The sequence below is a fragment of the Bubalus bubalis genome, chromosome 7 (assembly GCF_019923935.1).
Source record: "Bubalus bubalis isolate 160015118507 breed Murrah chromosome 7, NDDB_SH_1, whole genome shotgun sequence".
Classification (NCBI taxonomy): domain Eukaryota; kingdom Metazoa; phylum Chordata; class Mammalia; order Artiodactyla; family Bovidae; genus Bubalus; species Bubalus bubalis.
Window position 1 is genome coordinate 17770713 of NC_059163.1, and position 12789 is coordinate 17783501.

Sequence of the window (12789 nt, forward strand, 5' to 3'; positions counted from 1 at the left end):
AAAACGGTACTGATGGACCTATTTGCAGGGCAAGACTAAAGATGCACACATGGAGAATGAACTTGTGGACGGAGCAGGGGAAGGAGAGGGTGGGACAAATTGAGAGAGTAGCATTGAAACATATACATTCCCATTTGTAAAATATCTAGCTAATGGGAAGTTACTTTATAGCACAGGGAGCTTAATCTGGTACTTTGTGACAACCTAGAGGGGTGGGATGGAGGCTCAAGAGGGAGAGGACATATGTGTACTTATGGCTGGTACCCATTGTTGTATTGCAGAAAGCAGCACAACATTGTAAAGCAATTATCCTCCAATTAAAAATAAATTTTAAAAACTATCTAACAAGTAATTGGATATGAGGCTAAAAGTATGGGGAATGGCCTAGGTTGGGGAAATCAAGTTATGTAATCAGTGTATAGAACTGAATTTATAAGAAAGACGGAAAGGACAAGTGGAATGACAGTGTCACTTTGGGAAGCAATAACTATAAAGATCAAGCAGAAGAAATAGATGTGGTAAAGGAGAGAAAGAAGGAGGAGACAATTTGAGAGGAATCCAGAGAAGCAGTCTCATATAAACTAAAGAAGATAGTGTCAGGATGACAAAGTATCAGTGTTTCTAAAATAAGGCTAGAGAAGCTCTCATTGAAAATGGAAATCATCTGATGTTGCATTGGGAGATCACTGGTGATTTGGGTGAGACCAGTTTCAACAGAGTGTTAGAGTAACAGGCAGTTGAATGACCACTAGGGATTTGAGTAGAGAAATTGACTTAGCACGCACACACACAGTATTAATAGGACACTCCTTGAAGAAAGGAGGAGATTGGGAGATTCCCTGCTCCCTTCTTCTGAATAATGAAGAGGCCTAGAACTAAAGGACTAAGGATTGTGTGTGTGTTCAATCTTATTTTATGAGTAGATGGATATGCAAGATGAAATTGCATGGAATTTAAAACCAAAGTCAATCAACATAACTGTTTAAATAGTGTTAAGATCCATGCATGAATACATACCTCTTTAATGTCATGATATGTGATTAGTCTTGGTCCTCCAGACTAATACAAACAAAACCAGTAGGACATACATATATATATGAATACATATATATGAAATACATATATATATATATATATGAGGAGATTCAGCATAGGGGATTGATTCATACTTTTGTGGAGGATGAGAAGCCCCAAGAGCTGCAGTTAGTAAGCTGGAGATCCAGGAGAGTCAATTGTATAAGTTCCAGTCCAAAGGAGGAGAAGGATACTGTCCCAGCTTGAAGGTTGTCACACAGAGGGCAAATTCTCCCTTACTCAGCCTTTTTATTCTGTTAAGACCTTCTACAGACTTGGTGAGGTTCACCTATATTGGTGAGGGCATCTGCTTTACTAGGTCTACCAATTCAAATGTTAGTCTCATTCAGAAATACCCTTGCAGGGTACCCCATGGTCCAGTCAAGCCGACACATAAAATTAGCCATCAATATGTCATTAAATTAAATTTGATTTATTTAGAGAAACATTGATGTGTTATTGCATTGATTGATGTCATGTAGCCTCAACTGATTTTATATAACCTCAACTTGAATTTAGAATGATTTAATTTCTTGACAAAGCAAGAAAATAGAATTTGATTTGTTAGTGATTGATTCTATCTGAAAACCCAAGGTATTGAGAAAATTTAAAAATAAAACAAAGAAACTGTTGGTTGTGCTTTGGTTGATTTGTTTGTTATTGTGTCCTACTGAAAATGTTAGTCACTCAATTGTGTCCAGCTCTGCAACCCCATGGACTGTAGCCTGCCAGGCTCCTCTGCCCATGGAATTCTTCAGGCGAGAATACTGGAGTAGGTAGCCATTCCCTTCTCCAGGGAATTTTCCCAACCCAGGGATTGAACCTGGGTCTCCTGTACTGCAGGCAGATTCTTTACCTCCTGAGCCACTGGGGAAGCCCGTGTCCTACTACTCCCATCCCATTGGCTGGAAATTTCAAAAGTTCAGTAAAAAGGAACTTGATTTTGAAAGGCATAGAAAGAGAGCAGAAATGTCAGGAGATAAGGAAGAATAAGAGGAAGCACAGAACATTTCAGTGATGGAGAATATCTAGAAAAAATTAGGTCCATTTTCAACTTTGCAGTTCGTTCCCCAGTATAATATTGTCTTGTAGATAGCGCACTCCGAAATTAGCAAGCATTCTGATTAAGATAATTAAAGAAAACAAATATAGTTTCTAGTCTTATTGTGACATATAGGAAAGAAGCAGGGAAAATAATAAACTAAATTAGTGTTTTAATAAGAGAAAATAATGTGCCTTTGGAATAAATAATCCAGCTTACTTTATTCATCCTTTTTTTTGTATACCTTTTAAGTTATGGTAGTCTTTAATTGCATGAGTCAAAACTTTCTATATGAATTGCAAAGTTTTTATAATGAAAAATTATGTTTTTTTATTGACAAAACTGGAATAATAAAGAGCCAAAACAGACACGATCATTGTTCTCATTGAATTGACAGACATGTCATTTAATAACATATAAAACTATAAAACTGCATCTGTGATGAGTGCTATGAAGGAAGGCGAGTGGTTTTAAGGAAGGTTTTAGTGGTGTTGATTGCGTGACTTAGGTAGTGAAGAATAGAGGGACCAGGAATAGACTGTTCAAAGGCCCTGTGGCAGAGGGAACATGCCAAGACAGAGGAATTGAAACCAGGCCAGGGTGACAGCAGCAGAGAGAGTGCAAGAAATCATGGTGGGAGCTGAAGATGTTAGAAGGGTGGGTGGTCAGCCAACCAAGCCAGGTCCTGAAAGGCACTGAAAACTTTAAGCAGGAACCATGGATTGAAAGGGATTCAAGTGAATGTAAGCAGATTAGATGAAACATTATTACAGTTGTGATAGTGAGCAGTGTCAGAGAAAATGAAAGAAGATGAATTTTTAAGAGATGCTTAGGGAGTAAAAATGCCAATACCGAGCAGTAGACTTGATGTAGGGAGTGAGAGGCACTGAAGTGTTACGGCTGCTCCCTTTTGAGGTTTCTGAGTAGAGCAATAGGACAAAAACACTGCCCAAGGAGAAAGCTTTAAAATAAAGTTCTTGTGCAAGTCAGGGGATTATTTATCACAACTGAGCACAAGAACAAATGCTTATTGGGAACCTCCCTGGTTGTGGTTCAGTGGCTAAGACTCTGAGCTCCCAATGCGGGTGACCTGGGCTCAAGCCCTGGTGAGGGAACTAGATACCACATGTTGCTTTTAAGAGTTCACAAGCCGCAACTCTGGACAGAGGAACCTGGTGGGCTATGGTCCATGGGGTTGCAAAAGAGTTGGAAAAGACTCGACAATTAAACAACAACAGAAGCCACAACTAAAAGACCCACAAGGAATATAGACGATCCTACCTGCTGCAGCTAAGACCTGGCACAGCCAAATAAATAAATAAAAGTAAATATTTTTTAAAAAAGAACAAATGCTTATTGTATTTTAATGTATATGAATTTTGATCATGATATGTGCCCAATTAGAGAAGAATGAGGTACTTCTGTACCATCCTCTGTTCTGTATATGCTCTGTTATCATTCTTAAGACATTATAATTTTTGGTGTACATTGTCGCCTTCACTGGACCATGAATTCCATGAGGGCATACACTAGGTCTTATTTATATTTCTTGCAGTCAATCAAGTTTCTGGCCTAGCAGCTCCTCATATATTTGCAAAGTGAAATACTTAGGTCAAGAATCCAACTTTTAAATTTTCTATTTTTCAAATTATTTTGTATGATTGTACATTTAGAAACAAAAATCTTTATATAAAGTTTATCAAATTCAAAGTTCCAAGTTAATAACATCATGTACTCATTCACATTTTATTCATAAAATTAAATGTGGTTTTAGCCAAATGGCCACATTAAGGGTAGGATCAGATTTAACTGTTGGCTGACTTTTATAATAGCAACCACAAGCTAGTATAGAATATAATCTGAAATTTCTGTATAGGAGGCTGATTACTTTTACATCACTAGCAGTGATTTACAGCATGATTAAAAATATGTGGAATAAATTAATATTGATTTCTTGAATTTCTTTTTCTTCTTAGAGATGTGTCAAAGACCAGGTACTTTTTTCATTCTGGTCAGCAGATGGCACTGTTTTACTTTATTTAACTAATAGAGGGTTGTTACTAGGAGTCAGACTTACAACTTAGACAACCTATTAAATTATATAGTACTTTTGAGAGTTAATTTTATACTTTTTGATCAATATAGAATGGGGCTGGTCCAGATAAAAAATAATTCACATACTTTTTGTTTTAAAGTCAACCTGAACTTTCCTGAATCCTACTTTTTTTTAAAAAATGTTCTCATTTTTTATAAACAGGAAAACTCAGAATATTCTATTTGTCCCTTAGCTTTATTTCTGAGAAAGATCAATATTGAACAGTACTTCCGGAAATAAATTTAAATTATTTTTAAACTAAGGTGATATGGTTAAACATTTCATTGGGCTTCCGTTTCCTATCTGTAAGATTACGCCTTTCAGTTCTGAAGTTTTTAAACTTGAGAGGGAGTCAGATCTTGGTTTTATTCAGGGTACCACCAAATATACACTATGTGACATGTAATAAGCCATTTGAATTTTTTGCCAAATTTTTTTAAAGAGTAAAATAAATCTAGTCCACAGACTACTATATTTAACCTGTATAAATCTTGTCAAGGTACTGTATATTCCTTGTATAAAGAAATATAAGGAACTGAAAATTAAGAGAGCTTTCAAACTAAGTAGAAATACAATTAACAATGAAGTGTTCAAAATACCCTATTGCTATTATAATTATGATCATTATAATGAGCAACAGCAAAATTGTTACTATTGAATTTCCTCATGTGGTCATGTGACTCTTCAAAATTTAAAGCTTTACCTTGTATTACTTATTACTTGTATAACCTGAGTAAAATTATAAAAACAATGCACCAAGCTTCAACCTGACCACCCCCCTAAAAAAAACCACGCAAAACAAAGGATTCAAGTACCTCTTTTGAATGTATGTATAAGAACAGAAAAAGTCTCTAATTAGAACTTTCTAAAAGCATTTCTCCCCAATTAGAGTGCAGTAATGACTCTAAATGGCACTGTCTGGAGGACAGCTCATCAGTTAATTATAAGGAGTTCTCTAAATTGAGGAGTGAAGAATGATACCAAATTTCAATCAGTGTAGATAAATATGGCTTGTCATTATTCACTTGATAGTTTAGACAGTCCATCTAAAGAGGAAGAGGTGGAGCAGAAATATTGTCTTTTCTAAAAGAACAGAAATTATGAGAATAAAACTGAACATTTGCCCAAGACCATATTCTTGTCTAGGGTATGTTTTGTATAGTCATTCAATTCCCCTGATCCCGAGAGACTCTCATTTGCTTGCCCAGTTTATTTTCCATCTGGCTCTGTCAAGCAAGGGAAAACAATATGGCATTTCTATTGTTGTATCTAATAGCCTGGGAAAATGGACACATACTTTAAAAACAGTAGTTACTAATTTGAAAACATGCTGACTAAAGCTTCAATTCCTTTGCATTTTTGTGTCCCAGCATAATTTAGCCTTCTAGTTTTCTAGTAATAAACATCTTAAAATTCTATAATTTACTATATCTCTGGGATAATTCTACCTGTTCAAGTTTCTTATTTAGTGTTAAATGCAAGTGTAAAGAAAATACTTGTTTAAATAGTCAAGACCCATTATTTATTCTAACAATTTTCCAAAATTCTACTATTTTTAATTTTCTTCTTCTTACTTTTGCATAAGCCAAAGTTACTCTTTGGTTATTCATGTTCATAGAATTCTCAATCATGTAAAAAACAAATATGGGTCTTATTTGTCACAGATATCCTCCTGATTACGATTCTCCACAATCACTTTATTCATGAGTAGTAAGTTAGGGACCAGACTCTGCTTAGAAATAGCCCTTCATGTTTGCTCTATTCCCAGAGGACTTCGCTGCACATGCCTCGCTCTCCTTCCATCTGGCCTCTGCACAAAGGGTTTACCCGACTTTAATACAATTCTTTGTTTTATAGAAGACCTTGAGTTTATCTGAGAGTGAATACATGTGCAACAATAGCCATGTTGCGGGAGAACATGATCTGACCTTTTTTTTTTATTACCGAACCCTAAGATGACAGAGAAACTATACTTAGCCAGCAACAAAGACTAAAGAAGGTAAGGGCTGTAATGATGATGGATTTGAAACAGAGCTGCAAAAAAGTAAATATGAAGGGTTTGATTTTTCCTGGGCACTATCCCCTTAATTTAGAGCTTATATTTATATGGCTTCAGTAACAATGGAGAAAACTTGCTACATTTTTATCACTTTTTTCAAGATTGTATCTTTCTGTATTTATTTTCTATCACTGAAGAACCTTTGTGAGATTTTGTTTGTAAAGACATTAACAAGGGCTGTATTTGCATACTATCCATGCACATCATTGCAGTGTATTTTCTTCAACAGAAAAATGCTTATAATTAAAGTGTAAATGAATGTGACTATCAGTGTGAATAAAATCTGATAAGTTTCCTGAAACCTTCTATGTAACTGAAAATCCTTTTAAAATGCACGCAGGCCTCATGTTTAAGACAACTGTCTTTCTTACTCAATGCTCATGTTATCCATTTTATTGTCTAAAAACAGTCACTCATAAGGAAATAATCAAGAATTTTGTAGTAATTTTGTCTAGTAATAGACTGGAGAAACACAAAATCTAAATAAACACCTAATGACCAAAAAAAGAAAACACACACATACACATATTGCCTTACACAATGTAGGTGCTTTGTTTTCAATAATTTATTCTAAACTGTATTATAGGAAGATGTCTCAAAGACTTGGGTTTAAAAGTTTTACATGCTGATACAGGTTGTTGATTTCAAATAGGAGAATTACTAGTATTGAAAGATGGCAACTGAAATCTGAAATCTAACAAGGTACCGGTTACTCTGTAAAGATCAAGGAAGATTAGAACTCCACCTCCCAAAGCATACCAATATTTTTTATTAAAATACATTTTTAAGTTTGTTTTGGCACCTTCTTTTCAAACAGTTTGAAGCGCATTTTTATAATAACTTTACATTTGAATTAAAAAATTACTTTGAATTATAAAACTATATTTAAAAACATTTCCCCCTGTAATTGGCCTATTGAAGGGAATAACCTTTGAATACATTTCATCGTCTTATTCTGAAAGGGCAAGCTGCTTTTTTGGGGGGGATAGGCACTGTGACCCCACCCCCCCACCCCCAAGTGTTCACATTTAACATCCCTTGTATTTGTCAACAGTGCTGAATCTTGAAGTAATCTGCGAGTGAATCCTTACAAATGGGTCCAATTTGCCAAATGCCAAGTGACTAAACAGAAGCAAACAGCAAGTTCAGCTTGCTTCATCTTTAGTAGAGGAAATTCACAAGCTTCTGTAGATTGCAGTTAGGAAAAACAAGTTTGTCATTAGAACGATGAGGTGACCACTTCCCCCCTCTAACCCTGTCCACTCAGAATTGCTGACTCAGTTTGTCTCCACTGCCAGTAAAGTATGCCCCACACGGTCCACTGGGTTGATTAGCAACCAAATACAGAGGGGCAAACTGATAATCGCTTAGCAGTTCTAAGGTTTACCAAAACGTGCTAATTGGGTCTAAACACTGTGTTTGTTAGGACTGCAAAGGTATCCATGATGCCCTTTAGAGGAAGGGGAAAAATAACCCTACAATCTTAAGGCGACCAGTTCAAGGTCACTGAAGGAAGGAAACTGAGATCGGGGTCTTGAATGCCTCTGTCCTCTACGGGGTCGAAGCCAAAACACCACAGCATCCAGGAGTGTCAAAGCTGCGTAGTAAAACAGCTTAGCGTGGGCAGTCCTTTTGTACTCCAGCAGGAGTAAAATTAACGCAGCCTGCCGTCCGTCTGACAGCATCCAGCAAATGGGTGTAGGGTTAAGGAGAGCAGCGCCCAGCTGTCCTTTCTCAGCTGAGTCTATTTGAGAAATTGGGACCGAGGCGGGAGGCGGGAGGTGGGGGGGGGGGGGGGGAGCGCACCGCGGGCGAGGGGCAAAGGGGCTGCGAGAGAGAAACGGGAGTCGCTGGCTGAGGGCAGGACGTGGGGAAGGAAGGAAGCCGGGGTGTGTGCCTCTGGAAAGGGAAGGCTGTGGGGAGAGGGACCAGAGTGAAAAAGAGGGGGGAGGGCAAAGTCAGGCTGAGAGAGTCGAGCGCCCGCTGCCAGCAAAAGGGGGAGACGAAGCCAGCTGGTCAGAGTGAGGAGGGGGAAAGCGGGAAGCCGAGGGAAGGGAAGGAAGTCGGGAAAGAGGAAGGAAAGGCAGGAGGGTTCAGAGGAAGGAGCCGCTGCAATTTCTGCGGCCGGCTCAGTAGGAGGAGCAGGAGGGGAAAGAGGAGGATCCAGAGTCAGTCAGTCAGTCAGGCAGCAGCGGGAGGTGGAGAAAGGAGGAGGATTAAAGATGGCCACCAACCGCTGCGGGGAACGGCAACAGCCCCTCACTTCCCGGGATGGTCCCTGCGGGGCGGCCCGGCCTTGATGGAGAGGAGAAGCCCGAGAAGCGCCGAAGCTGAGGCGGCGGCGGCGGCGGCGGCGGGGACCCAGCGAGGAGGAGGAGGACGACGCGGGGAAGCAGGGAGCGGGGCCGGAGAAGGCAGAGGAGGCGGTGGCGGCGGCGTCGCTGCCCCGGCTACCTAGCGCCGCTCGCTGCACGGCCCCGGCCGACCGGCTCCCGCACCCCGTGGCCGCAGCCTCGATCGCGGCCCGCAGCCCCATCTCCCCCCCGCGCCGCGGGGCTCCCGGGCCCCGCCGTGGACGCCGCGCCTGCCGCCCCCTCCCCGTCGCCAGCGCGCCCCCCGGCCCGCCACGGTCCCCGCTCCCGGCCGGGCCAGCCCGCGCCCACCCGCCCTCCGGTGAGTGCCCCCCGGCCCCCCGCCCCGCTCTCCGCGGCCGCTTTGTTCGTGCGGGGCGGAGGCGCTGCCCACTCGCGGCCCTGCGCACGCTGCCCCTGGGGGCGGGGAGGGGGGGACAGGCCGCGGCCCAGCTGCCATCCTCCCCCGGGATCGCGCTGCCCCGGGGCCGCCGCCGCCGCCGCTGCGGGGCTGGCGGCCTGGCCTGTGTCCTCCACCGTGGCCTGGAGAGGGCGCCGTCGCGGTCCGGTCGGCGTCGGGGTCAAGGGCTCGGGCTGTGGGGAGCGATGCTGGGGGTGTTTCGGGGGATGAGGGAGGCGAGGGCTGGACGTTACCGCGTTTAAGCAGTGGGGGCGTAACCTGGCGGTCCAGGGATCCGGGACCGATCGGGGGCCCCTCCGCCAGACCCCGCGGGGTCTCGGCTCCCGGAGCTCCCACCCCCCTCGCCCCGGGCACTGCCAGGCGAGGCCTCCATCCCTCGGGCGCTGTCTCCGCGGCTGTGGGCCTCTCCTGGCTTATTTTCGAGCCCTGATCTCCCCCACCCCCCCACAAACCCCCACGCCCTGTGCTGGAAACCTTCGCTTGTGCAAGCAACCGGAGATGCTCTCGCGGAGCGTGTTTGCCCTTTTTTTCTCTTGTACGGGGGATGCGGTGCCATCGCAAACATTCACGGTTACGGTGGGCTTTAAATAGCAGTTTTGACCTCGACCAAAAGCCATTTGGCAGACCTGGTCAGTGTTTGATCCTCAGCGGCAGCGTTTCATTGATTATTATTATTATTATTATTTTTGGATTGAATTCCGAGATCCACGCTATTAGGTTTTCCTTTTTCTGAAATAATCTGATAAAACCGATTGAAAGGATGTTTACTATATCTGTGAACCCTTGCCTCTACTTCCAGTGCCTTAAAAATGGTTGTTTCCTGTGGGAAAATGGTGCTACTGCATACGAAAAACTATTTTTTGTTCCGTGATGGGCATGAGTTGGTTAGTGCCAAGTGGTTTCTGTTGTCTGAAAACCAAACAATTAAAAAAGGAAAAAAAAAAAAAAAACCTTTTGCTTTGAGATAGCAGCAGATTTCCAGGTTGAAATTACTTGATAGCAGGTTTGGAACAGTTTCCACCATCAGACGGTGTGACAAACAACATAAAACAGGACCAAAAATATGTTGATTAAAAAAACAAAAAAAGCTTGATTTGCTAGTAGTGCATAGGTCAAGAAAAATATAAATCTCACTTGAAAATAAAACTTGAACGTGAACATGGGACTCTAAGCATAGGAATTAGTTTGATTTCTATAAAAGATACTTTAAAATACATATTGTATTGGATTGATTTGGGAACCCTTCCTACGGTATTTGAACATCAGTGGTGCATGTTAATGCTTGGAACCTTTCATTCTTATGCTGGTAGGTTTCTACTACCAGTGTCTTTTTATGAGTTGATATTGATTCATGTAAAAAATGTTATGCTTCTAATTTAAAATTTCTGTAAAAAGGAGATATGAATTACAAACATGATGTTCTGGTCTTACTTGCAAAATCTTTTTCTTTTAAGAGTTAATGACAGTGTACTATTTCAGTATTATTTGGGTTCTCTCCTTTGACGATTCTTAAACTCCACTACTCAGCGTTGCAATTTTAAGAGTTTACATCAGGCATTTTCAATTTCATGCATGTGCTTTAGAAAGTCCTTGAATCCTTGGAAATCATATGCAGAATGTAGCATATATTTGCATTTTTTCCTGGGTAAAGAGTCCAGAGTCAACACATTTTCAAAAAGATCTGGCGCTGCAAAAAATTATAAGCCACCAGATATATAATTAAAGAATAAATCTGTATTTGGAAAATTAAAAATCTTAGGATTAGATTTGATCATTTGTTATCTTTCCCTTCCAGTTATGTCTAAGAAATGCTTGTTATTGAGGGTTTAGCTCACAGAAGTCATTTTTCATGCATTCTTACTGAAGCCTTAGGAAAATGTGAATCCCATTTTACAGATGTGGAAATAGATACTGAGAGATGCTCGTTCAAAGTGACAGCCAACTGGTGGGCCAACAGTTGAGCCCAGACTGTCCAACACCAGAGCCAGCACTCCTAATAATAAGGCTGCACTCCTCTCTAAGTCAATGATAGCATTTGCTTCATGTTAAAATTAGTAATTGATGCTTGACTACCATAGAACAGTGGATCGATCTGCTGTTATCATAACACAAAATACTATGGAGTTTTAGAGCCTCTGACTCTGAGTAGCAAGAGACCTTAGTGATTCTAACCTCTTCTAATAGTACTAGTCTGAACTGACACTCAAAGTAGGGCCATTTCTACTGTGTCTTTGGCAGGATTATCCAGACTCTGTTTTTAATACTTCCTGTGACCACAGGTTCACATTTTCAAAAATGTTTTAAAATATTTTTTCTGTTTATGTGAGTTAAAATCTGCCTTCTTGATATTTCAACAGATTAGTTTCCAGTTCTTCCTTTGTATCATTTGTCATCCATTAAAGGATTAATAGTTAAATAATTCCTATTCCTACATTTTTTTTGTAGTCAGGTTTTTGAGATTAATTTATATGTGGTAAAAAGTCTTGGCAGACATATACAGTTGGCTCATCACCACCACAATCAACATATGAAACATTTCTATCACTCCAAACAGCTCTCTCCTGCCCCTATGTAGTGAATCCTTTCCTCTACCTCTGCTGCTGCTAAGTCGCTTCAGTCGTGCTCGACTCTGTGCGACCCCGTAGACAGCAGCCCACCAGACTCCACTGTCCCTGGGATTCTCCAGGCAAGAACACTGGGGTGGGTTGCCATTGCCTTCTCCGCCCTCTACCTCTAGCCCTTGCTAATTGTTAATCTAATTAATATCCCTGTTATCTTGTCTTTGTAGACAAGAAATTTATGTCTATATAACATAAATGAAATTATACAGTATGTAGTCTTGATGTCTTTCATTTATCGTAATACTTTGGATATTCATTGAGTTGTTTCTTGTGTCAGTAGTTTCATCAATGGTATGCTGATAAACTTGTAACAACCTGTCCTCCAAAGAAAAAAATCGCAGATTGGTAGCATCTGCTAATTACTGCAGTGTAAACATGCTCATCATGGCCCACATTGAGCACCTAAATCAGCTTGCAAAACTGAAAATGTAGCAGTAGGCTGTCATAAGCTGTACCAGTCAGCCCCAGCACAGTGCTAAATTTGTTCTTTTGTGTTGTTGAGTACCTCTCCATTACAATGAGGTACCACAGTTTGTTCATTCATTCATGAGTTAGACATTTAAGTTGTTCCCAGTTTTGGACAGTTATGAATAAAGCTGCTATAAACCATTATGAACAGGTCTATGGACAGGAGAAATGTTTTCAGTTTTCTTGAGATGCACCTAGGAATGGGATTACTGGGTCCTATGAAAGTGTATATTTTATCAATATTAGTTACTTCATATTGAACTGCCAAACTGTTTTCCAAAATGACTATACTGTTTTGAATTCCTCTCTGCATCAGTGTAAGAGAATTTCAGTTATTCCTGTACCCTTGTTGGCATTTAGTATTGTCAGTTATTGAAATTTTAGCTGTTTTGTTATATGTGTAATGGTCTCCTTTAATGGTTTTGACTTTTTAATTCTTACTTTCAGCAGCATTTGAACCAATGTAGAAAGTTTGTGACAGATATTGCTAAATAATTTTTTGGCTTGGTCATCAGTCACTATCTCAATATAAAGGAGGTAGCACTTTAAGGCTGTTTCTTTGAGTTTCTTATTCTACTGTTGGCTTTCATATATTAAAATTCCTTTTATAGGGACTTTTCCTTATAAAAGCCCAGTGGCTGGGACTCTGTGTTCCCAA

The 12789-nt window shown here is 40.7% G+C and overlaps 1 protein-coding gene across 1 annotated transcript in view; it reads left to right on the forward strand.

The window, feature by feature from the left end:
* Nucleotides 1–8571: 8571 nt before the first annotated feature.
* The window catches only part of WDFY3 (WD repeat and FYVE domain containing 3), a 287453-nt gene continuing 283235 nt past the window's right edge, over nucleotides 8572–12789 (forward strand). The window contains exon 1 of the mRNA XM_044945700.1: nucleotides 8572–8943. The gene's annotated coding sequence lies outside the window, so the exon portion shown is untranslated. The remainder of the gene's footprint in view (nucleotides 8944–12789) is intronic.